General features: G+C 41.0%; 1 protein-coding gene and 1 pseudogene across 1 annotated transcript in view; one reads left to right on the top strand and one right to left on the bottom strand.

Moving 5' to 3' along the window:
- Positions 1 to 24,408, bottom strand: part of P3H2 (prolyl 3-hydroxylase 2) — a 149,994-nt gene extending 125,586 nt beyond the window's left edge. Inside the window, exon 1 of the mRNA XM_029939638.1 lies at positions 24,323 to 24,408. The gene's annotated coding sequence lies outside the window, so the exon portion shown is untranslated. The remainder of the gene's footprint in view (positions 1 to 24,322) is intronic.
- On the top strand, positions 9,441 to 9,709 carry LOC115291890 (annotated as a pseudogene).
- Positions 24,409 to 24,517: the final 109 nt, after the last annotated feature.

The following is a 24,517-nucleotide window of genomic DNA, read 5'->3' as shown; positions in this document are numbered from 1 at the left end:
CTCAACATGTGAATTATACAACGAAAGTTTTTCTTATCAAAACTTACATGCTAGGTGTGCAATTTGACTTTACGCAAGCTAAGCTGATCAGAGACCAAACATAAAATTGCCTCTGGAACAAATGGAAATAATCCTCATTTCAACAGATCTGAACTCTCACTTGTTGATGAACATAAAATTTAATGCTATTTTTAAAGGAGTTTTTCCCATGTCCTTAAAATTAGTACTTCCTTCAAAAACCTTTGGAATCAATAAAAAATATTATTTCCTCAGAATATGAAGATAGCTAATGTTGCATCTGGGTAATCATGCAGTTGGTAAAATCCTTTAGCACTATGGGGTGAAAAGACTGTACTGGACCACACTGAAAACATCTGAGATGTCTTAGGAAGAAGGGAAAAATTGCAGATTATTAATTAAGCTCAAAAGTTCCATATTTCTTTACTGATCCAAAAAGCTGTGTGAACTAAATCTGTGTTTCTTTGTACACTGCTGATGTCTAAAAAGACAAAAACAAAAAAACATGTGGGTCTCTCTTGTGACTGGACTGTAAACAAAATGAGTCAGAGTTGGCAATGGAAGGATAAAAATTGTGTTTAAAAACATAACTTTATCTTGGCTCTTACCCAATAACTGTAGTTTTAGGGTAAAACTCAGCACAACATAAGAGACCAAATCAGTGGAGAAGTAAAGGGAAAATTGATTTTTCTTCCCTGAACAACAGCTATGGACCTATAAGAACATTGAACACTGATCCAAAGAAAAGTCCTTGGGCTTGAATATTTCCTCACTTTTAGAAAAATTGGATTATTAATGAGATTCATTTTTATTAAAAAATTATTAATGAGATTATATTTTATTAAAGTTAAAAATTTTACTTAGCATATGTGACTGGCATGAAAACAGTTCCTGTAATACTTGAGAATGTTCAGGAATGAACCTCCTCCACCCATGGAATATGTATTTTTTAACTTATTTATTTATTTTGGGAAAGAGAGAGAGAGAGTGCATGAGCCAGGGAGGGACAGAAAGAGACAGAGAGAGAAAGAGAGAACCCCAAGCAGTCTCCAAGTTGTAAGTGCAAAGCCTGACTCAGGGCTCAGTCTCACAAGCCTCGAGATCATACCTGAGCCAAAATTCTAAGTAAGGCACTGAACCAACTAAACTACCAAGGCACTCCATGTCTTTTCTTTTTAACATGCAATATTTGATTCTCGTCTATACCACCCTTTAGCCCCCTACACATAAAACATCCTGAGTACTCGGCCTGCAGGAGAGCCAGAGGGAGCAAGAATGAGACTTATTTTAGTTAGAAATCTTCCCCACACCCACTACGGTGTCCCAAGGCAGATGTTAGGAGCCCCACAGTCATACCACATGCTCTATCCCTTTGTCTTCCAGGACTCCTGCCTCCACTATTCATACAAAATGACCAAGGAAGTATCCAACAGAGTGAATCAGATGTTGAAGTTAATTAAAAATTCCAAAGTAGCCATTTGAAACAAGAGCAATACAGGATGGGCCTCCATGTCCTGAGGCCAGATTATTAAGAACTGCTTAATTTCTCCTTCCCTGTGACCTTCTGCTTCTGCCTTCCTAACCACAGGCAGGACAAAGTAAAAGGTCTCTCCCAATTCTAGGAGGCAGTCACAAATGCTCACCTTAGGCCCCATTCTCTACTGGCCTTGTTTCTGTATCTTTTCAGGGCAAGGATGCAGTATTTATAGGAATAAGCCATGGAGGGCTTTGAGACATGTGAGGGGAAGCACGTCAGAAACTGGAAGACAAGTGCTGGCTTTCAGGCTGGGCCCTCCCAGCCCATAGAGTCATAATCATCTGGGCAGGACAAGATGGGTGTCCAATTTGTGAGGTCTGTAAAAAAAAGACTTGGAAACCACAAAGCTACCACCCTAGGGCAATTTGGGTTTTCGATCCCATATTTAGCTCTAGTATTGCCTGATACCACATCACATTTCAATCACAGAGTGAAGAAATGATGAATGGGGCCCTTTGTGGGGAAGGTTTCTGGGCCTGGCAAAGTCTCAGTGGTTGGCGAGGTAAAGCCCGTGGTCGGGTGTCTGTGCCATAAACCGGAAAGAATGTCAAGTCAATGAATCCTCTCTGTAGGTAGATGATCCAGGACCCTGGGGGTGAGTCTTCAGAACTGCTCCCTCCTCCAGGCCCCAACAGCATCTTTCTATTTCTCATTATGCATCAGGTCAAACCAGTTTCATACTTAAATAAATGTGGTTATGTCCTCCAATAATTGGTCCTTTCATTCAAAGACAGCATTTAACTCCTTTTCATTTCTTTTTTCTTTCTGGGGTCAACTAGATCACTAGGCACTAAAAAAAGTGCGTTGAATAAAGTGCTTATCGAAAACAAAACATGAATCTGGTAAATAGACAAACATTTTATAGGTCTACTTCCGCAATTCTCACTGAGCGTATTATAGCCTCAAAAAATCTTTTCCAACTACTACCTTGGAACATGGACTATATACCCAGTAGTATCCCTTCTTAGCACTTCACCACCACCAAGTCTTTAACCAGGTTTTCCTGGGATTTGGAAGGCCCCACTGTTTCCTCTGTCTGGGAGGCTCCCATTCATTAGAAAGGCACACCTTCAATGTCAACTTCCCAGAGAAGTTCTCCTTGACTCAACTCAAGTTATCCTTTCCCTGAGCCATGTTTTCATGGTCCTTTTCATAGATGATTTTTAAACCTTGACATACATGCTGCCTACACTGTCCCTAAACTATGAACCTTCAAGACTGCGATTCTGTCATGTTTAGAGTATGATGTTTGTTCTGTAAGTGAATTAAATGTTGGAGCTAGTTTTTGTAATACAAATGAAGAGGAATATTGGCCATAAATAAGTTTTAAAAAACAGGTGATCCAAAAATTATACCTGTTGGCTTTCATATTAATTCTGATGTGAAGATACAAATTTACCTTGTAGGTAAATTAGAGACAACATTAAGTTTAAATCTGTTGAATGCATTCTGGTCTGAAATAGTTTTCAAGTTGGTGGAAGTGGTTCTAGGAGTCACATCTTCCAAGTGGAAACAAAAAGTGCACATAAGAGTGACTTGACTTAATGAGTGCATACTCTTAGCTTCCGGCTTCTCCCTAATTCACAGTTAATGGAATAATGTAATAGGCTGTCCCAGACTAATTTCAAATTCAAGAAAACAAAGGAAATTTTATTATAACAGCACTGACAGCTTGGTTAGGAAAAGATTTACACTTAAAAGATATTTGGCAGTAGTGTATGTGCCTTATGTACCTATGCCAGAAGAAAAATTTTTAGTATCAATCTATAAAAGTTTAAAAGGATATATGGCAAAAGCCAGACCCCTAGTATATACACTACTTGGATAATACTGAACAGATTTATACCAAATGAATTCTTTTAAATTTATTTTGACACATACACACACACACACACACACACACACACACACTCAATGTGAGTGGGGGAGGGGCAGAGAGAGGAAGAGAGAGAGTCTCAACTGGGCTCCACACTGTTAGTGCAGAGCCCAGTATAAGCCTGATGTGGCCTGATGTGAGTGAAGCTCCAACTCACAAACTATGAGATCATGACCTCAGCTGAAATCAAGAACTGGGACGTCTAACCTACTGAGCCACCCTGGTGCCCCTACCAAATGAGATTTTTAAAGAATCTATAGGCTGGCAGAGGAAAACAGCATGCTGACAGGATGAGAGCAAAGAGAGGCTGGAAACGCAGTATCTATCTCGTGTGTTTTGATATTCTCTGTGAAGTGGACAAGATGAGATACAGACGGGCTGGAATATTAAGGAAAACACTGGAGGAAGGGAAGAGAGGACCTAACTTCAACTGTATGGTAGGAACCACCTGGATCGCTGGTGCTACTAATGTATCATTAAGGATGTACAGTCATGTTTTCCAGTAGGTCTTAGCCATACTATATTTCTGTCAAAGAGGAAATGTTTCAGCTGTCATAGTATACAAGGGCCATGTTGCTATTCCAGCCAAGCTCCTACGAGAATAACCCGAGTGCCATGTATCACTTCCTCACCAGTTCTGTCAATCTTTGACTTGCTAAAAAACAAAACCCTCAGAGGAGACAGTCAGCTTAGCAAAATAGCTGGTTCTTAAGACAAGACATAAAAATCTAGAAAATAGTCTCAGTAAGAGCTGCATCTCACTTACATTGCTATTAAAGAAAAAAAAAAAAAAGGAAGGGCAAAAAACTTAATGGCATTTTTCCAAAGACAGGATACTGTCCTAGTTATCTAACATTAGAGGGCTTAACCCTGACTTATTAAGAGGATTATTCTTTCTGGAAGCCTGGGCCTACACCCTATTTGGTCTCTGGTATGTGCCCTTTTATTTTGAAAGCTCATTCACTTCAAGCAGTATTTTTTTTCTGTTTTATTTAAGGTAATTAAGCACAAATAATGAGACTTTTAAAAGGGCAAAGAGAAACAGAAATGGCAAGGAAAATCATATCCTCCCCTACTCTACTTTCTCTACTGTACTGACAAAATCAAAATTCCCATCAGTCACCGAGGATCCAAACTGCTGCTGCTTATATATATAAGCTACAAATGCCTTATTAATTCTACCTTCTTAGGGACTCATACACATGCCCTCTCTTATCCTTTCCCAACATAGCACCCTAAATTCCATCCCTTATTAAAAGGTGCCTTGGTAATATAGGAAATAAAGTCATGCAGAGAAGGGAGAGTTGCAGATCTGGAGACTGTAAGCAATTCCAAACATCAGCTCTGACTAAATAATATTGAAGAACAGCAGGAAGCTCCCAAACAACACCAAAATCCTAGCTGTGAGCCCATGGTGAGAATACATGATAAATCCCAAAGGTGTGGCTGTGTGACTTTCATCTTGCAATGCTCAAGGCTTAAATACTACAAAGCTTGACAAGAGAGAAAGTTAAGGAAAAGAGAGACAGTCAATCTTTATTGTTATGCAAATACCCATCTGCCTCTATACAAGTGAATAGATAAAGAGACCAGTCATAGAGATGGTTTGGACAAAATGGTAAATAAATATAGGAGGGGAGGGCCTCAAGGGAAGTTCTGAAATACTAGATAATGAGTAAGAGCAAAATCAGATAAAGAAATTTGAGCAGATTAAAGGGAACCTGTCAAACCAATGTCCCCATGGTTGCTGAATTCATAGAGGTTGGTAGTTTTAGAGAGGACAAAAACCCAGGACTAAGCAAAACCTTCATGAACCAGAAGCTGAAGTCTTCAAAGAAGATGTCCAAAGGCCAGGAGGGGGATCAGTGGTGGCATTGGTCAGAATGTGACAGAGTATGCAAGTCAACGTAAGTGACTGTACAAAAGGAGTGTTTGTCTGCTTTGTTTTGGTTTGGTTTAATATCATTGTCACCAGAATTAATAGTAGATACACTGAAAATAATTGAAAAGCTCATGGCTTTTGTTAAAGTCTGGCAAAATTCACCATAATCATCTTTAATGATAATTCCAGGAAAACCAAAGATTAAATATTGTAAGTTCATATATATATATATATATATATATATATATGTACATATATATATAGTCCACTGAAAGATCCCAATGTTATTTATGTTTCCTTTTACATGATAAAAAAACCTTATTCTTTCTCCATTATCATCTCTATTTAAGAAGAAAGATAGTATTACATAGCATAAACCAAAGTAATTTAGGTTAATTCTGAGAGTTTCACAAACATTGGTACAGAGAAATGACTTACCATCCAGTATACTGTATAACCAGAATTAATAATGGACAAATTAATCTAGAAAATTAATCTCTATTCTATTGCCTGCAACTGTGGGCCTACATACATTACCAAAAATGCAAATCAGAGATCTAATACTGACGCTATTCCTCCACCCAGGAAAGCAAAATCATGGGCCACATCCTCATGTCTATATCCACATCCGTTTTGAGTTACAGGCAGGAAATCTCAAGCCTCAAGCTACGTTTCCTATTCAGCTTTCTTCAGCACTGCTACTAGCCTTGGGATTCTTGCAGAAAACATTACTCTGGGAAGTTATTTTCCATTTCTCTTGCATATCTGATGTCCTTCAATTCTATGACCCTGGTTGCTGGTGGCAACAAGAACTATTCTAGACAGATATGTCCTAATTTATGAAACAGTAAACCAAATTTAGCAGCCAAGCAAAACAGCCCATTGATTCACATTTTCCCTGCAATTTCCACAGGACCCAGGCACGGTTCCATAAACACTGCGACAACGGTGGCCTTGGAAAGGCTGACTCAATGTCAACAGCCCTGATATAACAAACATTTTGGTTGCACTTGGGTGCATAATATATTCCCCTTGATGGTTTGGTTATATCAAGACTATTCTACCAGCCAGGCCAAACCTAATCAATATCACAAGTATGAAAACTTACTGAGAAAATAGAATCAGTGTTTCCCAAAGGGTGATCCATTAGTTTTAACAGAAAAGCTAACATGCGCTTCATGCTTATGACTTGTTGGGCATATTTAAGCACTTTATATGAATTAGGTCACTTAATATTCATTGTACTTCTAGACGTTGCTTATTCAGACCAAAAAACCCAGATTTATTATTATGCTTACTTGCCAGATGATAAAACTGACTCATAAGTATATTAAATAAATTTCCCAACGTTACAAAGGTATACACAGGAGCTTGAAGTTGAACTGTGTCTCAGGGCACCTGGCTGACTCAGTCAGTGGAGCATGCAGGTTTTGACCTCAGGGTCATGAGTTCAAACCCTATGCTGGGTTACATAAACAAATAAATAACTGTGTCTCAAAGACAAACTCTCTCCAAGTCTATAAAATGGGAAGAATTGCTCTGCAGAATGATACACTTTCAACATATTTATAATTTCCCAGTGTGAAAGAACAAATCCCATCCAAAAGTTTAAGAGCAAAGATTTAAGATGAAAGTTCTCTTGGGCCACATAGTGGCAACAACAAGAGACAGCTAAGTCCATGAAGACATGTCAACTAGGGGAAAGCAGAAAAACAAAAACAAGTTATGACCCTAACTCTACAAGTCAAGGGAAAGACATGTCAATATAGAATAAAAGGCAAAGGAAAAAACAACAACAACAACAATAAAAACACATGTAATTGTAAACCATTTCTTTCAATGTAGTTAGATTCCAAAAATCCTATAGCCTTTTAGCTGATCAGAGAACGAGATCTAACCCTGTATATCAGTGCTTATGGAATGCTCAGAAATGGAACAGAAATATATACCAAGAACTTGCTAATTAATTTAGTTTTATATAACTTTGAATTCACTTATTGAAAGGGACAATTGGTAGTACTACCCACAGGGCTCAAGAGACAAAGAAGGCGGTATGGACTCCATCTCTGATGGGAAAAACTTTTGGAGATCCCACACTCATCTGTGCCATCATGCGAGCTGCTGGCTGGAAAGAGCATTCTCACACCCAGCCTCTCTCATGCTGTCATAGATCAGTGAGCACAGACGCCCAGTGGGGCCAAAAGCTCCCATATATTAAAGAGAGAGGAAAATGAGTGAATTATAGTCTCTTTAGCTTGGAAATACTACATAACAGAAAAGATAAATATACAGAAGAATGGCATCATGAGAACCTTGGAATGGAAATATTAATTAGAGTTTATAGCTTTGTGGCTACAAAGAATGCTTCAAATCTGGGCAGACAGCAGCTGTGATGTGCTGGCAAGAACGCTGGCCTTGGAGGGAGACAACCTCTACTGAGTCACACTGCCATTCTCTCAGCGTCTGACTGGACAGACCGGGGAATCTGGGCTTTCTCACCGGGCTCCCACGAGGAAGAGAAGACATGGGGGTGAATGCACTTCACCAATTTCCAGGCGTGATGCAAACAGGAGAGGCGATTCTCCTCATTTCGTAGTCTTCACCACTCAAAAGCAGTGACAACCACGTCAGGAAGCTAAGCACTGCGACCTACCTACCATGCATGTCCTGACTCTGTCACTGATAGGCTGCGTGACTTCAAGGACGGAATTGCTCTGATAATGGTGCTGGTTTCTCACATACAGTTCAAAAAAAAAGCCAAAAAGGGAATGACTCATAAAACAAACTATTGATTTAAAAAAAAAACCCTAGGAAGGCACAGCACTGACAAAACTTCAGCTCTAGGATCATGACAGTTCTGACTTGATAACTGATGACATACACCCCCCAACACACACACACACACACACACACACACACACACACACACACACACACACAGAGTATACAATGGGGCCAACAGGACCACTCTCAAAGCTCACATTCCTTCATTTCTTTCTACCTCGTGTATCACATCTAGAAGTCTTACTTGTAGGCCCGATATTTATTGCTAGCTAGATCTCCCACAAATTGCCAGATAATCTTTGGGAGCTGATGTTATCATAGGAATTCAAAAGAAGAAGCTGCAAATATTCTAACCACTGGCTTTATCAGACAATTCCTACTCCAAGTATTGTTTTAAGCCGAAGCTTCCACTCCCCACTCCCACCCCCCAGGGGCAAAGGCTTGCATGGGTCTGGAATGTATTAAAGGAAGTCAGAGATCTTAAAAACCACAAGGACAAAAAGAAATCTCTACATATGTTCTCTCATGTCCACACTATCCGTATTTGATTTATATAAGCTTGAAAGCACTTGGAAAAATACTTTTAGGCCATAATATTGAGCTTTATGATCAGTATGATACTACCATTGCCCAAATAAAAATAAGCAATTCAATGTGGTAAAAAAGAAATTATTAATATATCAATAGCAATTTTATAAGGTAAAACAATTTTATAAACTGTATATATTCTTTTTATGAATAAACAATGACCTTGCTGGTACATCTGCATAGAACTTGAACATTTTCAAAATACTTTCTTCGACCATAACAGTAAATCTGTTCCACAAATATAATAATGTTAGTAGTACCTTTATTTCCCATTTTACATAAAGGGAAATTGAATTTCAAGGAAGTTAAAGTCTTGCTCAGGGATCTGTGGAATCAGTCTATTGCTTTATAATCAGATTATATGCCATTTAAGGTTTTAAATGACAGTTGGGTAGAGTTAATCTTGTGCTACTAATGAACTAAAATTTTAAATAAAATTGAATCTTAACTATTAGCTTACAAAATCTCAGAGGGAAGTCTATAGAACTGTGTAGCAAATACTTTTTTTTTCCCTATACACTTAAGTTAGAAGTGAATTGAGCGATAAGGTCAAAGTATTTCTTTAGGACGCACAAGGCCTATTTCTAGGATGCCAGAGTGCTTGCCCATTTCACCTTCCTCTCTAAAATATTCAGCATTTAGAGCAGCGTGAAGAAGAGGCGGCGAAAACAACCCCGGACTGGCCAGAGCCCACGCACCGCCGCATCCCCGCGTCCAGCGCCCACGTCCTGCCACCTCCCACCACCGTCGCCACCATGCCCAAGAGAAAGGCTGAAGGGGATGAAAGGAGATAAAGCCAAGGTGAACGATGAGCCACAGAAAAGATCTGCAAGGTTATCTGCTAAACCTGCTCCTCCACTGCAGAGCCTAACCTAAAAAGGCCCCTGCGAAGAAGGGAGAGAAGGTACCCAAAGGGGAAAAGGGGAAAGCTGATGCTGGCAAGGATGGGAATAACCCAGGAGAAAACGGAGATGCCCAAACCGGCCCGGCCCAGAAATCTGAAGGTGCCAGAGACGCCAAGTGAAGTGTGCACATTTTTGATAACTGTGTACAGTTTGAAATACTATTTTTTATCAAGTTTCATAAAAATGCAGAATTTGGTTTTACTTTTTTTTTTAAGCTATGCTGTCAGCACACAGAACACTTCATTGTTGTTTTGGTGGAAGGGCATATGTCACTATTAGAATATCTCCAAAGCTAGATTGATACAAGGGGGAAAGCACCATTCCCTTCTGAGAAACGTCCTCTTGGTTCACAAGGAGGAGGGATTCCTTGATGTTGACACACATTAGCCATCTTGGCACAAAGGCCTTATGGTGTGAAAAATCTAAAATTCATTTATTTATATCCTTTTCTTCCTCTACCTTCAACATAGACTTGACGACCAAATCAAGGAGCAACCAAGTCAATTGCTGAAAGTTTCACAATTTAATAACACTTAATGACTCTGTTTATCAGAGGAAATATTCTGCATTTTATTTTATTTTATTTTGAGAGAGAGTGTGTGAGTACTGGAGAGGAGCAGAGGGGGGGGAGCAGAGAGGAGTACTGGGGGAGAGAGAGAGAGAGAGAGAGAGAGAGAGAATCTCAAGTGGCTTCACGTTCATCACAGAACCTGATGTGGGGCTCTGTCCGTGGGATCACCCTGGGGCTTGTGGCTGTCAGTGCAGAGCCCACTTAGGCTCCTTTCTCCCTTCCCTGCTTGCGGTCGCTCTCAAAAATAAATAAACATCAAGAAAACACATAGCAGTGCAAAGACTGTGTAGATGTAATCAGGTTTTCTGAGAATGCCATGATGCACTTGCTAAGAGAGGGGCACCCACCTTCCATTCTTAAGCATGGATATCTCGATCCCTTGTTATACATCTAACTTAAAACGTTCAGTGGTGCTCTGTAACCGCAACTCAATCCTTTTCAGATGTTACCTCGGAGACACTTGAGCCAGAAATCAAAGCACTGATGTAGATTATACATGTGGAGATGGTTACTGCTAAAGATTCCACGAGTGTGTGTGCCCATTGGGGTTTTAAGGCTTGATACCGTTTTTTTGTTTTGTTTTGTTTTGTTTTGTTGTTTTTTTCTCTCTCTCCTTCCTTTTTCACATTCTCTAAACTATTTATAGAGAATGTGCTGGTGACCGTGGTCTAAGATTACTTTAACTAGAATTAAGAAGCAGGCCAGAGAGAGACCTATTAGACTTTTCTAATGAAAAAGTACTTAATGATCCCCCATCTGTGGGTACAAGACAAATTTTCATTTCATAAGGTCATGGAGTCTTATTAACTCCAGATAGGAAAAAAGTGTTAAATCTTACCTATCTCAATATCACTTTCGTGCTTGAAACATACATGCGGTCTCCCTGTGAAGCATTTGTCAGACTCATTTTCAAACACCTTCTTCTGGGGCTCCCAATTATATCTGAATGGCTCTTAGCGTTAGGAAAAGTCTTCTGTGTTTGAAATGATACCCTGTTCTCTGTAACTGCTGTTACTTAGTCCTAGGCCTTCAGCTCCTCAGTTCCATAAAGATCAAGACAAATGACAATGTATTGCCTCAGATAATGATCTTTTTAAACATTGTTTCTATACTCTCTTTGTCCCTATTTCCACTTTTATAGAACACAGTTTTGAGTCTTCTACCTCTTTGTACTTCCTGAATGTGCCCAAGTTTTTCTAATACCCCTTAATGTACCACCAAATTAATACTAGGGCAACCTTCTTTCAAGTTCTACTTTGCAGTAACTGACTATCCAAAGATGAGGACCAGCGTCAGACACACTGGAAGTACTTCCATTCTTGTGACCTTTCACATGCCTTTTATCTCATTCTACATTTTATTTCATTATAATCTCATCACTTTTTTCTCATCCACAGCTAGATGGCTGAATCGGTGTACCAGTCCACTAAAGTATTTTAGAATCTCTGGCTGGCAGAGATTCATGGGCTCTTATGTGCCATCTGGTCCAGGACACCCCAAGGCCTAGAAAGAAACATTAGTGATAAAACCAGAGACAGAGCCTGAACTGTTTGATCCTGGACTAATTACCCCCTACATTATTTGAGCTACTTGCCCATTTACCTGAGTGTTATATAAGAAACAGTCTATATCACTGGTGTTTATGATAAAGAGATGTTTTTTGATTCCCAAACCTAGGCTATTCCCCAGAGATACTCAAGATCAAGGTGGGGAAGAAACTTAAAGGGGCTTAAAATTCTCAAGATGTGTTGGTCTGTGGGAAGAGATTTTATCTACTAATAGGAAACAGAGAAGGTTTGGAATGCGTTTGAACAGAGTCCATTTTTTTTGGAAAACACAAAGAAGAGGCCACAATCTCAAGGAAATTGTGAAATCAGAGGGTCAGAAAATGGAGTGGAGAAGAGAGCAAAAGGACTTTTTGCAACACAGTCCCAAGTGCCCCATAAGAAGATGATTTTTGTTTTTGCCCTATGTTGAAAGGAGGCTGGTAAGTCTGTGCTCCATTGTATAGAGAATTGAACTTGAAGCCAGTAGCTCAAATTGAGCATGTCAGGTTCAGGTTTTTTGGGTCTCTAAGCTTTCTGAACCTTCTGCACATGTAATTATCTTCTCAGTTGATCATGATATATTGGCTTAACTTTTCCTTTGTCTTTCACCTTCCCTCACACAAGTATGCCCTCTGCCCAGACACTCAAAGGCAAAGAATAAGTATTCTTTTTTTCCTCTCTCTTTTTTTTTTTCAGAGAGAGAGCATGAGTAGGGGAGAAAGCAGGAGAGAGAGAGAGAGAGAGAGAGAGAGAGAGAGAGAGAGAATCTTAAGCCACCTCTACACTCAGGACAGAGCCCAGTGCAGGGCTCAACTCCACAAGCCTGCGATCATGACCCAAGCTGAAATCACAAGTCTGACACTCAGTCAACTGAGCCACCCAGATGCCACAAATAGGTACTTTTCTGTCAATGCCAAGCTAGGTGAGCCCACAAGCTTTTCTTTAATAACTTCTCACAAGAACCCAGTAGAGTAGGTATGACTACTCCCATTTGCCAGAAAGAAAAACTCAGGTTCAGGGGAGCCTGGATGGTTTAGTTGGTTGAGCAACCAACTCTTGATCTCAGCTCAGATCATGATCTCAATGGGTTTTTGTGGTGGTTCAAAGATGATGACCAAGAAAGAATTCCTGAAGGTGTCTTTGGTACAAAAGGGTAATTTTTATTAAAGCACAGGGACAGGACCTCTTGGCAGAAAGAGCTGCACTGGGGCTTGTGAAGGGTGATGGTTATAAACTATTGAGTTAGGGAGAGGTTAAGTCAAGTGGGAATTTTTTAAAGGGATTTCCATACGCTAAAGAAGACTCACAGATTACTGGAAGTATAGCTATTGTCAAAGTAAGGTTCTTTTCCCCTCTAGCAAAGCATCATCCTTAAGAAAGTAGGGAGTTCCTGGAGATTAAGTTATTGATAAGAATGCCCTTTTCTTGTGATATTACTAAGATACTTGTAAACTGATGGAGACTCTATCAGTTTAACCATTTGTTTCCTGTCCTTTCCTTTGCTCTTGGGCACCCAGGAGTACCTGAGGGATGTCACACATATCCCACCTTGGGGGTGGCAGTGGGGAGGGTTGTGCTAGTTTGTGCTTGGCCCTCAACTTGCCTTCTGGTCCCTCATCAATCTCACAGTTCATGAGTTCGACCCTTGCATCAGTGCAGAGCACACTTGGGTCTCTCTCTCTCTCTCTCTCTCTCTCTTTCTCTCTCTCTGCCTATTGTTCTCTCTCTCAAAATAAAAAAAATAAACTTAAAATAAATAACAAAATGCAGGTTCATGAAGGTGAGCCTTCAGAAGGTCCTACAATGCATAAAAGGCAGGACTTTTTGAATACAGGTCTGTTTGATGCCAAAACGGAAGCCATGAGAAGTGATTGAAAACTCGGGCTTTTTCATCAGAAAAACCTCTGTTCAGATTCTGCCTCTGTTATGTCATACTAGCTTAGGTCTATCATTTAACCTTCTAACCCTCAGCATCCCTATAGCAAAATGACAAATTATACAGTTGACCAATGATCAACATATGTTTCAACTGCATGGGACCACTTACACACAGATTTTTTTTCCAGTAAATACAACACAGACTGTAAATGTATTTTCTCTTCCTTATAATATTCTTAATAACATTTTATTTCCTCTAGCTTCCTTTACGTAAGAATACAGTAGGTGATACATGTAAACACACAAAACATGTGTTAATGGACTGTTTATGTTATCAGTACCACTTCAGGTCAAGTGTAAATTATTAATGGTTAAGTTATTGTGGGATCAAAGGTTGTAAATGGAGTTTCAACTGTGTGGCAGTTGGTGGTCTTACCATGTTGTTCAGGGTCAGCTGTACTAAGATCTGCATCTTAGGGTTATTATGAGAATTTGATGGGAAAAAAATTTAAAGCTTTTAGCACAATACCTGAAACATAGTCATAGTAAAGAAATAATATCTATTATTACTAAGAATTATAAAATATACTGCTTCAAAGCTCAGTCCAAATGTGTGATTTCTGTGGGTTTTTTTAAAGGTTATTTTGTTATCTTTTCACAGAGAAGGACATGGAGTCATAGAGATGGTGAGTAACTTGGCACCTTATAAAAGGAAAGGTTGAGCTACCCTTAAGATTTCAAAGAAACCTAAAGTGGCAAAATGGCATTTCCCTTAACAAACTAAAAAACTCACTGAAACCACACTTCACTTGGACTTAACTTTGAGGCAGCACATTTCATAACTGTAATTATAAGTAAAGTTTCCTAAAAGGTAGCATTTCATATATTACCATACATTGATTTTTTAAGTCTCAAACATATGACAGATCAAATGTACTCTTAAAACAACCTGTACTCTTGATTAATTATCCTGCCTTCCCACCATCTCTGCTTCCAATAGTTTTTCTCTTTTAGTCCTGTTTTCCTAACTTGAAGTTTACCAGCATTTTCTAAATGGCATTCCTCATATACCACAAATCTTTAAGATGTGTTTTTTCCCTCTACCTAACTCCATCACGTGAATACAGAACATCCCTGAACAGCCTCCATATAATCTCATAGGACTATGTCTATTTCTCAGCTGATGGATTAACATTATAACTGTATTTAACTAGCTTCCTTCAAAAAACCTATTTGAAGAGAGAGGAAATGCTTTATTCATTTTCACATCCCCAGAGAATGTTATACCTAAAAGTGCTCAGAAAACTCTTTAATTGCTGATTGGGAAAGCAGTGTAGTTTAATATAAATTGAGAGTGAGCATTTTTTTTTTTTTAGGAACCTCTTTTGTGTTTGGTTCCCTGTGGCATTTATTTATTTACTGGGGGGGAGGGATTATGTCATTTGGTGAATATTCAGTGCTGTGTATGTAGAATCTCCCCCCAAAAAGGATTCCTTCCTTCTCTGTTTCACTGAGGAAACAAAGTGGCTCTGTTACCCCAGCCTTTCTCAAAGCAGAATCATCCCTACTGAGAACGAGGCCTGTGGCATTGGAGGGCAATTCTATGACAGACATAGATGTCGGAGTGTGACACCCACATGTTGCTTCATGAAACCTCCTTTTACACATGGGACCTTGCTTGGACTTTGATTTCACTGCCCTTGCTTTCCTATCATCTCTCCATCTTTCTCCCTCTATTTCTGTATCTCCCTTTAGTAGGGTCAGAATGTTGGTGTCCTCCTGATATTCATATGCTGACCTAGGCCCCGAGGCGATAGCATTGGAGGTGGGCATCTGGGAGGTGATGAGGTGGTGAAGGCAGAGCCCTCATGTATGGGATTGGTGACCTAGACAGCTTCCTGGCCCCATCTTCCATGCAGGGTTACAGCAAAGCAGGACTCTCTCCAGACACGACATCTACAGGTCCCATGACCTTGGCCTCACAGCCTCCAAAACTGTGACAGATAAATGCTTGCTGTTTATAAGCCACCCAGCCTGTGGGTTCTGTGATAGCAGCCCAGAGAGACTGAGATACTCTCTGACTATCTCTCTCTCTCAATCTGTTTGTTATTTTTTCTTTCCTCTGAGACCCTCGTATTTATATTCCCCACTTTTCAGACTTCTGTAAGTTGGTGTTTAGGGCTGGAGTCAAGCTGTTTTCTAAGATTACATCTGACACAGAGCTAGCTCCAAGACAAGTAAGCATTGCAGTGGGTTACTTTTAAATGATTGAGTTTGGATACACTCCAAGCTGAAAGAGATGTAAGTTGGTTCTGGGGTTAGAAATTTAGAACTAAAGAGTGTTAGTTGGTTTTGCTAAAGTAACCTGTCCTATCACATTCAGTTGACAAGTATAAGGAGAGAGAAGCCAGATCCTCCAGGCTTTCCTACAAGCTAAATTAGAGCACCCACAGAGAAGGCCCAGCAAGAGCACATGAGCTCATAATCTGTAGCTTGGAGAAAGAAGCTCTACTTCCAATGGATTCCCCCTCATTAAAGGGGTCAGAGTACAGCCAAACATTTTCATAAATATCATGATTCGTCAGTAAGCACATTGCTGTCTAGCATATATAGTCAAACACATCATTTATACTTGTCTAACTGTGATGTCCAGTTATCTTAAATATGCCTAAATATTTAAATCAGTGATTTTCATGTGTGGTGATTTTGACCCCCAAGAAACATTTTGCAATGTATGACGATGTTTTCTGTTATCACAGCACGGAGCGGGGATGAAGGTGTGACTACTGCTATAAAGTAGGTAAAGAGCAGGGACGGTCCTAACCATCCTGAAATGCACAGGGCAGCCCATCACAACAGAAAATAACTCGTCCTAAAATAGCAGTGAGCGAAGATTTGGAAACTTCAGCTTAAGGTCTACGGACCTGAAAACATGTAGACTTCACCATATAATTGAGTCCTCGGTAACTCTATGGAAACAATGATTGACTATGAAAGTCTCTGTTTCTGGTGACTTTTCTAAATGCCATATTCTAGAATCAAATTCCTGGATTCAATCTAACAAATATTATTAAGAAATAGCTCTTGCTTCAGTGGGGAAATAATTAGTATGGTCTTCTGGATTAGTCTTTGATACTATAATTTGAGGTCATTCTCTTAAAAACAGCTAAATCTGGTTTTAAGGTAATTCATGGTATCTGGAGTCCTAATTATGTGTTAATTTCTTCATGCAAACCTCTTGATCGTGGCAGAGTAAAAGCTAAAAATTTAGCAGTCAAGCAGGAAAAATAAATCAAAATTGGCTCACTTAACATTTCTGTGATTGAAGGTTTGTTAACAGTTTCTTTCTTTTGCTTAGGATTTATTTATTTCATTCTGTCTCCTGCTTTTCTCCGGTCCCTTCCTGAGTTCCAATACAATTACACTCCCGTCCTCAGGAGTATCCCATTACTTGTACAAAAACTGAATCCACTATTTGCAGATAATGCATTCCAGAAGGATCATTCCGATACCCCTGAACTTCTGGAAAATCTGACATCGTGGATCGCCCTCTCTCTGGCTCTACTCTTTCACTTCTCTTCCAAAGAAGATTCTTCACCTCATTCATTTTCATCAGGCTTACTGGGGAACAACAAGAACCCAGGTTCTTGTTCCTGAGTTTTTCCCAGAAGGGGGAAGAACAGTAGCTCAGGGAATAGCATTGCATAAGGTAGCTTTTATTTTCAGCACTTATTCCATGTAGCAAATGCTGTGTTTCATTTTAATTGGGTTGAGTTTATGTTTTCAGTGTGAGTCTTATAAACAAAGTGGTCATCTGCAATGTCATAGAGGTGGGACTCAGGGTTCTTGGATTCTAATCCTGGATTTTCCATTAAATTTCTGGATGAGTTTGGACAACGTGATTCTCCTTCAGGCTTTATTTTCCCATCTGTGAAATGAGATGGTTGGAACACTGATGTTCCATGAACGTGGCAGTTAGCAGTTGCAGAAAGATGGGGAGCTGCGAGGGGAGGGGAACATCTTCCCAACATATGCCCAAGTCTTGACCAAGGCATATGGGGAAAAAGGACATTTAAAACATCTCATAGAAGTAGATACCTATGTCCATGTATCACACTAAACAAGAGGCTCATATGGCTTTTCCTTAGAACCAGAAATCTGGCATTACTTCTACCACCACGACCTGCTTTTCTCTCTCCTGTACCTACCCTCTCAACCCTCTCCTTTTTGGATGTAATTGCACTGTGTGGATCACCAACAGGACAAGGAATCAGGGAGGACAGGAAGAAAGAGAAAAGTGAGTGTAGAAAGCAAAGTAAAGCAGAAAGGCTTGTGGTCAAGAGGGACCAGCTTCTTCTGACAGCAATCTGCAACCCTCTTCAATCCTGAAAACCAAAAGTCTTACACCCAGCACTAAAGCATACCAAATCATTTTCTAACGCTGTGTTTGGGCCTTTTGGCAAATGAGGGCTAGGCCTCATGGAAATTACAGAGCTAGGAAGTCAGCCGGCAGGAAAGGAGGGATGCATAAAAGAACAGAACAAGAATTATAGGAGAAAAGCTGCATGGAAAAAAAGACAGGAGAAATTATTTTTCCTAATGAGAAACGCAAAATTTTCCACCAGACAACTATGACTCTTGGCTGAGTGGCTTATGCATCATGTGAATGAAAATGCAGGGTGGGCAGGGCGGTCCAGGAAGCTCTGGCTTGTGTCTGCTCTGTCTCCGAAGGCAACAGGTCCCCACAGGCTCCATCACACCACTGATTCACTAGACGGTTTTACTGAAGGTAGCCACGGCCACTGCATAGAGTCTGGAAAGAGCACTGGCCAGAAAGTAGAACACCTACATTCTGAACTCAGCTTCACCTAGTCACCCTCCTTGATTTGTCATGGAAGCTCTGAGGCCAGAGTCATAGCTATTAGCGGGAAGGACTTAATGATCACTGAGGATCCTTCTAGTTATAGCATTGTTATAGTTCCAACCACTACCGCTTGTCAACCTTGGTAGACCACGTTTGTTGAGCAAAACACTTACCCTTCTCTCTCTCTCTCTCAGCTCTAAGATCTGTATGTGATTCTAATAAATCCCATTTACTCAATTCCTTGGCAATACAAAATACACACACACACACACACACACACACACACACACACACACACACACAAACACACACACATCATTATAGCAAATCCCAGGACTTTTCCTTGTAAGTGAACACAGCCACCTTTCAGAATGTATCAAGCTCCACCCATGAAGCAAGCTGACATTTTATTAAACATTCCCAAAGGAATTCCACACAGCTATCCCTTTGGAAATTATCAGTGTGCAAATGACAGAATACATGTATTTGATCCTCAGAGATGGGATCTGTGAAGAGAGAGGAGCAGTGCATTGCCTTCCTTTATTAAAACCTGTAAAGGAATCCCTGATTCACCAGACTAGGGAAAGAGAAAACTTGTAAACAGTTCATCAAGCTGAATTTTAAAGCCTCTGGGGCACTTACTATTCATAATCGCAGTGGGTGACTAATAAAGAAAGAGCTGAGCTCCATTTGGGAGGCCCCAAAAGGACCAGCCCCTAAGGGACACAACTGAGATTTTGATTCCTTGGCTCACAGGATGGAGAAGCTCCTAGAAAGAGTACCTCCCAGATTTCCTTCCTAAGTGGGAGAGAAAAATGGGCCTAGTGGATTTTGATGATTAAAGCCCAAAAAAAGGCCCAGTTGTGAGCAAAAAAACAAAAACAAACAAACAAAAAAAGAAAAACAGAAAAAAAATGTGGTATCCCTGAGGAAGTCATCCCTAGGGCCATTTCAGAACAGCTATTTCAAGAAGACCTAAAGTTAACTTCCTATTTGAAATAATTTGGGCACAAAATGTGCACAGTCTACAGAAAGGTAAAAAAGATGTGAAAATTGGATACGAAAAAAAGGTTTTTATTCTGCAGTCACATCTCAGAAATAACTAGCAGTTGTGACCTAGGGTTTCCATTCTTTGCTTTGTTTTGTGAAGGCATTTATCTAGAAAGAGAAACAAGTTGATAGAACAGATTAAGAGTGAGAAAGTTCCTTGGGCTTACTTTTTTTCTTTTCTAGAAACCCCTAATAAAATAGATTATGGTCAAGAAAAAGGGAGTTTAGGGAGATGACTCTAGGAGAGAGATAGGATTGCCTAACTTAATTGCTATTTCCGTTTTTCCCCCGCTTTAATCCTGAGAAGAAAAACAAAGGTCAAATGGCCCAAAGCACCAACTCAGAAACAAAACATGCAGGGGCAAGCTTTTTTTAAGCAAAAAAAATAAATAAGCAGCCCTAGTCTTTTGCTTTCTTTTGTTTTGTTTCTTATTAAATGGCTGGGAACAGTGGGAGAAAACAGATACTGTCAAAGTATTCCTGATTATAAAGCACAGAGATAAGGGGAAAAAGTATCTCTCTTATGTTTGTTTAAATTCAACAACTATACATAAAGCAGGCACAATGCGTCAAGGATTTTCTGAAGCATAGCTTTAAGTAATAATTAAATTGGGGGGGAAAAGATGAAGGAGAAAGGAACTTAGGTTTGCAACACTAGCCAGAACTTACAAGCAGAAAAGAGTGAGATGTCAAGGAATCTGCAGTCTTTCTGTAAGTTTCTGCCGCAACTGACCAGCCAAGAAGACAAATAACTAGTGTAAGGACACCTCCGGTCATCATACAGAGATCTTTCTCAACAGTGTTTCTACAAAAGAAACCAAGCTATTATTCATTCAACAGACAGACACTGAGGGTTTATTGCTGCTGCCCTCTGTTTACGGTATTTGAGGAGGAAAAAGAAGCTGAGGACCCAACTCAGACCTACTGTACCTAAATCTCTAATTTTAAATCATATTTTAATGCCTGTATGATTAATAATCATCCATCTAATAATCATCCAGATCTAGAAACTCCCATTTTAGGAGATGCAAAAATGACTAAGACGGTTCATAATATCAAGGAACTCACAAAAGTGATGGGCAAATAAAGGCATGTCTCAGAAAACAAAGCTAAAAATGAAACACACAATGAGAGGAAGAAATTCTTTGCTGTGGACATTCAAAGGAAGGAGAAACTGTGTTCTCTTGGGAGCTCCAGACAGGGAAGGAGAAGAAATGTTTATTGCTTCCATGCTTACATGTTTCTTCTTATTATGTTATATCTCCAGTGTTTCTTGACAAATAGACCCTGTCTATTCAGGCCCTATTAAGAAATAGGACACTTTACATAAATCTTCTCTTAAACCTAGCCTACACCAATCAGGGAAGTTCTGTTATTTCCCCATGTTGCAGATGGGAAAAGAAAACCTCAGGTAGTTTAGGTAATTTGCTCACAGTCACACAGCCAAAAGACTGAGGAGCCAAAAGTTGAATTCCAGATCTATTATCCCATTCTAGAACCTACCCACCTCCTGGAGAATAAACAAAGCCCAGATGTGCAAAAGTATCAAAAACATAAAACTAAGCATCCGTTGCTCCCTCTAGCTGGAAGGAGGCAGAGAGGGGAAGACAGGGCCAGGAAGGTTAAGGGGTGGCCAGGCTCTGGGTGCTGGATTCTACTATGTGGGCTTTATAAGGCAGCAAGGGGAAACCACTAAAGGTTTCTGAGCAGAGAACACTATGACAAAAGTTCTATGTTAGGCTTTGGGCTGTGACTCATGAGTTATATCTTACAATCTGAAATGATAAAAATCAAAGTTTGAAGAGTCTCACCCTGCATTTAAACAAAAAGGTGTGCCTAGACACCAAGTAGAACTACTGCCTCAAAGCTGTCCAGACAAATTCCCAACATGCCAGTTCTTAAGGAACCTTCTATAGAGCAGGGCTTACAATAAATGCAGTGAGTGTCTGTTATATCACCAAACAAGGACCTACTCATCTCTGGAGCTGTCCAAATCTGGCAGAAGGATAGCCCTGGGGACTGCAGGATGCCCTGGGACCTGAGGCGACTCCAGGGGGCAGCAGGCACAGCACAGGCATGGGCATCAGTGATTGGCAAAGCCCAGGCTCCTGACTATCAGTCCTGTGCTCATTTCATCGAATCCTATTGCCTCTGCCATTAAATATGTAACACTTAAGTGAGCCCCTTCCCCTCTCAGACTCTCCCTTTCTTCAGTTTTGAAACGAGAAGTTGGACTGGACAGGATTTCGACTTCACAATTCTCAACCCATCTTTCTCTCCAACACACCAGTATAAAGAATTTGCTTCCATCAGTGGCTCACCAGCTGGGATGTGGTGGGGAGGAAGAGCAGCTCCTGAGAGCTTCTATAGCTGGTAAATCCCGACCTGAGAAGAACTGTACTTCCTCCTCTCTGGGAGGCCCACTAGTTCTGGCCAGACTATAGGCTTCATAGTTCTCAAATTCTGGCTGTAAACTTGCCATTGAATTCAATCTGGCCCAGGACTATCCTTTTGAAGTGTGGCCTGGTTCACTAAAGTCAAACGTAGTTCAACAACATGAGGGGCCATGCTCATTTCCAGCCACATGCAGCGAACTCCTCATTCTATCATCAGGGAGTAAACACTTCTGAATTCACACTTGTCAAAGCCTGAGCATACTTTGTTATTATTTGAGAGTTTTGTTTTACTCTCAAAGGATGGTGTCTGCATGCATGGGTGTGTGCATGTGTGCATGTGTTTATGATTAAAATTCCCAGGAAGCCAAGCAGAGACTAAACTTGTGGAGTTCTTGGGAGAGGGGAGGGAGGAACCATATTACACCTTATTACATATTCACAGAGACACTCCTACAAAACTCCAGCCATCAAAAATGAATTCCCAAAGAAACACAAATATCTCAAGGGATTATCAATTATGTAGATCCAAGAAATGTTGCTTATTAGAGTAGAGGTGAAATGGGAGAAAATACGTGTTCGGTTCTCAGAAACATCGCTGGTAAAACAGAAATGAGCACGTGGGTTCATATTTTTGAGAGAACTTCTTAAACTTCACTGGTTCATCAGATCACACTCAACAGTTCACCCCCTGAGGTGCCCAGGAGTGACTAATTCCTATAATCGATTCGCTGCAAAAGCGTGAGGCATGTCAAACCTATAGCTTCACTTTCTCTGACCCTCCAGCCAGGGGACTGAAGCAAAATGACTGATAAACGTGGCATTACCAGTGATGCAGGCTTCATTACAGAACGGAAGAAACCCACGTTTCAAGAGTTACCTCATGGTTATTTATTTTTATAGGACTGGAGAGTAACAGGCATTCCTTCTCCAGACATGAGAAAGGAAAATCTCCCCAAGATGTGTGACACGGCTATCAGCGGGACTGCCAACCTCACATCTGAGATTCCTGGGAAGACTGTGCTTGGGGGACCAAGTGGGACCACCCACGTTCTATTCTGGGAACCGGCTCAGTTTATCTTCAGCTGTCAGGTACTTAAGGTCCCTTCCCTCTCTGCTATTGACTGATTTCTCTCAGATCACCAAAAAACTGTGCCTTTCATCTAAAAGAAAGCAGATTTATATACATCATGCGTGCTTTAGCAAATTCAGGAAGCCCAAGCAAGCAGAAGACAAATCCTGGAAAGGATTCAGGCTTTATCCTTATTTCTTACCCACGATATTAGTCTAGTGAACTCCAGCCCCTTAGCCATGGCACCGGGAGTTAAGAGTTAGTCTCAGTTGTGATTTTCCCAACCGCACAGACAACTGCAAATCTCCAGAGAGCCCTTCCCACAAGAGCACACGCCTTGCGTGATGCTGTTCACATGGATGTACAGGGTGTGTATTTTTGCCACCCTAGGAATTCAGCCTGGTCTATTGGCTAACACTAAAGGCCAACCCACAAAGCTGCCACTTTTTAACAGGTGTAGAAGAGACACTGACTCATTGACATAAAAAGCCAGGGAGTGGGGTGCGTGGGGAGAAAAAGTCCAGAGAAACACGATGGGGCTGGGGTTCCAGTAATAGACTGAATTCTCTCTGCTGAAACATCCAGATATTACGGCATCCAGTGTATGCCCATATACACTGACATTCCCAATACTAACTTCAGGCAGGTTGAACCCACAAAACTAAAACCCAAAGGAGAGTACTGGCCGTCTGATGTCAAATAACTCACTCCAGTGCTTACCTCCAGAAATCAGAAGCCCTCTATAAAAGGGCAGTAAGTCAGCACTTTGGGTAGATACTTTTAGTGAGATTGCCTCGCACAGATTCACCTCTCCCACACCTTCTCTTTAACTTTTGCTCTCTACCGCTTTGTAGGCGCAGGGGGATATAGAAGAAAACAAGTTTGTTTCCGAGCAAGGCAACTTTTAACTCGGCTGTTTTGAGGATGTTTTCTTTTAAACTTCGGAGAAAAGGTGCAGACTGGGTGCATAGGAGAGATAAGGGAGTGGAGACAGAAGAGAAGTGGGGGTGAGGTTAGACCAAGAGATGAAGCGAGAGAAGACCCTATACCAGACCCAGTTCTGCCAGCGTCTCGGAAATTAGTGCTGAACGGGTACTTTAAACCTCATTTTATCAATCCTGTCCTCTTTTGGAGAGACAAGTTGATGCCGGACGATGGCTTGCGCCAGGTTCATCTGGTGTTAGTTACACAACCTGGGTCAGCAGAAAGCGAGATGCACAAACGGGACAGACAGGTTAAAGGAGACCCAGGCGGAAAGGTGAAGGAGCAGAGGAGCGCCGTCAAAGGGGCAGGGGCCGTGGGGAGGGCTCGAAGAGGCGTCCCGGAGCCGCGGGGGACGGTAGGTGCGCAGAGCTACCTTGATGTAGGCCCGCTGCAGGTAGTTGTAGGGCACTCTGCGCTGGAAGTCGCTGTGCACATCCTCGCTGACGCGGTGGCGGGACGCGGGGCCCCCGAGGCGCTGGGTCTGGCAGCTGCGGTAGCAGCGCGCCCGCTCCAGCAGCCCGCGGAAGAACGGCAGCTCGGCCGCAGGGTCGGCGCCGGGGAGCGAGAG

Source organism: Suricata suricatta, chromosome 5 (genome assembly GCF_006229205.1).
Source record: "Suricata suricatta isolate VVHF042 chromosome 5, meerkat_22Aug2017_6uvM2_HiC, whole genome shotgun sequence".
Classification (NCBI taxonomy): Eukaryota; Metazoa; Chordata; class Mammalia; order Carnivora; family Herpestidae; genus Suricata; species Suricata suricatta.
This window is presented reverse-complemented; position numbering and strand designations above follow the sequence as displayed.